General features: G+C 29.6%; 1 non-coding gene across 1 annotated transcript; it reads right to left on the bottom strand.

Annotated features, from left to right (window-relative positions):
• Positions 1-3,814: 3,814 nt before the first annotated feature.
• Positions 3,815-3,887, bottom strand: TRNAV-CAC (transfer RNA valine (anticodon CAC)). The gene has a single exon. It is a non-coding gene; the product is annotated as a tRNA-Val (tRNA).
• Positions 3,888-4,577: the final 690 nt, after the last annotated feature.

Here is a 4,577-nt window from a genome sequence, read left to right as displayed (position 1 = left end):
ATATGTTCGGGAGATAGAAAATATTGAAATTATTTGAGAAATAGTGTTATAGCCCAGCCTACAGAAGCTATGTCAAATACTTTGGTTGGAGTTTAAGAAATAAAGGACATTTTGAATTTTTTTCATAGATATGTTGGAATTTTATATGGCTGTATCATGTTAGTAATATTACTTATTAATTATAATTCTTAGAACAAGCGACATTCCCTTTCTTAGGATTACATTCATAACTGACTAGTTAACTATGCTTTCACGATGACGTCACTAAATCCTGCTAATCTTTCCCTTTACCTAAATATGGTAAACCTATTAGATGTCTATTTAATTTTACCATCTTTTTCGTTTTCTCATATGACGTTCAACCTATAAGATTTTACTTACGTCCCTTAGCAATTCAACTTCAATTTTATTTACGGTATACCTAAATACACTAGTCCTATTTCTTGTCTGTATGTCTGTAATTTAATAATAATTGCTTTACATCTTTTGTTCACTGCTTGTAAGTTAACAAAAGTCCTAGAACACAAGGTTAATTCTAAAAATAGATGTAACCTTTCCAAAAATACAAATTTCTTAGATACTACATACACAAAATCCGGGTTAAATCTTGTACTTAAGCTATATTATGACAAGCTATTCTAACATTTCATCATCAAACTGACTCATTGACATCGCATGATGGCAAATGACGTGTAATACTATACAATCTCGCTAAGAATTTCACAGAACCAACGGTCACTGTTTGAGGAAAATGTTGAGTGGTTGCTCACGTGTGAAATCTGGTTTTACTTGATAATATCAGAGATTAATTAAAAATATTGCCATGGAATTTCTAAGAACATCAATCAGGTCTTATTAATAAGACTGCTCGTGAAAAGCCACAGAAAATATATTAATGGATAACATTATTTTCATACGGTCGAGAGATTATACATACAAACTTTCATCCCTTATTTTATCCCCTTGGTGGTTAAATTGATCAAAATTATTTCTTAGCAGATGCCTACGTGCATGCTAAATTTGAGCCCGATCAGTCCAGTGGTTTGGGCTGTGCTTTGATAGATCACTATGTAAGTCGGTCACTTTTGAATATTCCACGGAAACTAACCTCAGCCTTTTCTATTTTGGTTTTATTTACTAATTCGAACGTTATTGCATATTTCACTCTATAAAGTAGCTATTTCCACAAGCAACTCATTAAAGGTTACAATTTCAAATATGATTTATTTCTTTTCATAACTGCAACATACGCATCGACTCATAAGACGTGTTTTATTTAGATTATAACGTTCTAATTGGATTTTATTACTCACTAGCTTTTACCCGCGACTGCGTCCGCGTAAAAACAGTTTCGTGAATTGTAGTTTGTACATCATTTATCAAAAATTATATTCGAACTTATTACTCAGTATTGCAGACTTTGTGTTGAAATTGTGATTCGTTCGAATAAAATCTTATTGTAAAGACGTAATTGTTTTAATTACTTTAAAATATTAAGGTGAAAGGTCACAAATACGAATAGTTATATTCTATTAACCGCTTCTAAATATTATTATTACCGCTTCTCCGGATAAATTATACTAATTTATATGTCTAACGATAAATATCTTTAAAAATTCACGCTCACCTAAATTGTTACAAGTACATGTCATAATCTGTATTCACCTTAACTCTTTTTCTCGGCATAAATTAGATACACAATTAAACTATACTCTCATGCTTTTGTTTAGAGTATCAGTTAATTAATGTAAGTGAGATGTACAAAAAAATGTAATCTTATACTGAATTAAGTGATTTTGATAAATTGACTAAAACTACTGTTGGTAACGGTAGCTTGGAGTATTTTTTTATGTTGAGACAAATTTTAAATCGCTTACGAAAATTTTATACAAGTAACATTTAACCGTATATAATGTATATATTATAAGTTAAAAATGGAAGTCCCCAACACGCACTTGGCCAACGTGGTGGACTCAAGGTCTTACTGCTCTCTCATTACGAGAGACCCTTGCCCAGCAGTGGGACATTAACGGGTTAAAATTTATTATATTTATTTATTTTAAAAATAGAAGTGTATTAAACAAATACGTTATGGTTTAGTCTTATATGACAAGATGTATGGATATGAATGAGGTAAGGGAAGTTTGTAAGGATCGTACCAAATGGCGTTCTTTGCTCTCTGCCTACCCCTATGGGAAAAATGAGTGATATTAAGTATGTCTGTATGTATGTAAGAATGTATAATTTTATGTACATATATGTATTGTTAACAATAAATAGAACATTTTTCCGTTGTCATGTACTTAATAATATGTAGGTGTATGTATCATATAGCTGCCCCACATAAGTGGTCAATAATTTAAAATACCCCTATAATTACAATGCAAATCTTTCAAACTGGATACATAATATATGCAGTTGTCTTAATTAAAAATTATTAATTACTTCATTTAAAAACAGCTTCTAAATAATTATACGAGATATATTATAAGTTCGAAGCAATATGCATATAAATTTCATTTAATTTAAATCAATGTGAAATTTAAGACATTTATAATTCAATTTTAGTGTACTTTAGTTTCTTAACAGCGGGTGGTTGCGAGCTCCTAGACTATAAAACTTAAGTAGTTTTACTAAAAGTCATATTATTAGTCTAAGAGTCTCATTACCATTTTATTTGACAAGAGCCGGAAATTAAAAACACATTAATTTGAAGTTTCCAACTCACACGAATCCATAAATAAATAATTATTGTTTTTTGGACACACTGATTTTTATTATATCTATGAATAAGACGAAATACTCCAATTTAGAAAAAAACGATAATAATATGTCCATATGACAATAATAAAAATGTTATATTATTTTATTTGTTTCGATAATATATTTTCGAAAAATGATAAATGACAATTCTTTTACTTAACTTACTAAATACTTAACAAAATCTAAAGACAAAGAATTGAGAACCCCCTTCTTTCTTTAAAGTCAGTCTAATTCCTTTCTGCTTTGCACGAATTTACAACAATAATTATTATCTAACTTTAACATTAATACTAATCTTCCTTAAAGTAGAAATATTCTTCTATATCATACATCTTTAGTTTAATTCCAAATACCTTTTAATATTCACAATTATTTCATACATTTTTGTTGAACCACTATCCAATTTCAACCCTTTAAGAATACGTTAAAAGAGCCCGCATTAATGAAACGACGAATAAAGCGTAGAGCACACTGTTCGGCTATTGTTTTAAAAAACTTTTTGAGTTCCCAAGAACAATAACGCAATTGTTTTTGGCGCCCCGCGTAGTGTTATAGAAAAGAGTTCTTTATGCAAATCAAATTTTGAATTATTATTATTTTTTTGTTTTATTCATGCGGGTGGTGCACGTGTGTTCTCGGTTTTAGTTTTAATGGAATTGATTATTATTTTTTGTATGATTGAATTAATGAATTGTAATGAAGGTTCATTTATACAAATTATTTTAAAGTTACTAAGTTGTGACAACCCATAGCCCTTGGGTAAAATGTCACTCAATGAATGTGCAAGTTTGGGTTCGGTTTCCAGGTGGGCAAAATAAGAGATTATGCACAAATAATTGGTTTGGTAAATATTTTATTCCAATTGGAAATCTAAAAAAAATCGCCACAATAGAAAAATATTTAGCAAGTTAAGTATAATAGATGACTGTTTAATTTAAATAAAAACTTTCCGAAAATGATAGAACTAACAATCTACTAAGTTACGTCCTAAAACTATGAAAAAGAAGGTTCTCTACAGAATACAAATAAAACAAACTCCAAAAAGTACCGCTGTTTCCGCCCGGGATCGAACCGGGGGCCTTGTGCGTGTGAAGCACACGTGATAACCACTACACTACGGAAACTTATTTCTTAGGCACGAAATTATCGACTACTATCATATACCTACCACAAGTATGTATATATTATCTAAAACAAAGATAATACTAACTTCATTTTAAAGTAGGTTAGTCATAAATAATATGAGCCTTGTATTTTGGTATCAAAACAGTTATTGCCAATTAAATATGTTATTATTATACTGTAATTAGTGCAAGGAACATTATAATAATTGATTGGAAATTTCTCGAACGTATTATAGCTGATGATAATTCCTTTGTGTGATAATAATATCAAATTATTGTTAATAATATTTAATTGTATAATAACAATTATCAATTATTATTTATTATTCTTTAGAGAATATTTATAATTGGTTTTTATCTCAGTAAATTAAATAAAAATGATTCAATTAAAAACTCTTTTCTTTCCTAGGAGACCCTTGCCCAGCAGTGGGACAGTAACAGGTTTAAAAAAACAATACTATGCAACCGTATACACAACATTGCGCTTATTATATTCCAAGGTAGGCAGGCAAAGGTAAATAAAATTGGAAACGCTTTTCGTACTGAATAATGTTATTCCCGACAAATAAAGAGTATTGTTAGTAAGATTCTCTATTATATATGTCTACTATATTTAAATAAATAAATATTATCCATTGTCGACAACCGGCTGGCCATCAAATAATGTTGCGTGAATATCTGACCAGCGCC

The sequence above is a fragment of the Anticarsia gemmatalis genome, chromosome 14, assembly GCF_050436995.1.
Source record: "Anticarsia gemmatalis isolate Benzon Research Colony breed Stoneville strain chromosome 14, ilAntGemm2 primary, whole genome shotgun sequence".
In the NCBI taxonomy this organism is placed as follows: domain Eukaryota; kingdom Metazoa; phylum Arthropoda; class Insecta; order Lepidoptera; family Erebidae; genus Anticarsia; species Anticarsia gemmatalis.
Note: the sequence above shows the minus strand (reverse complement) of the source record. Positions and strands in the feature narration are given on the sequence as shown.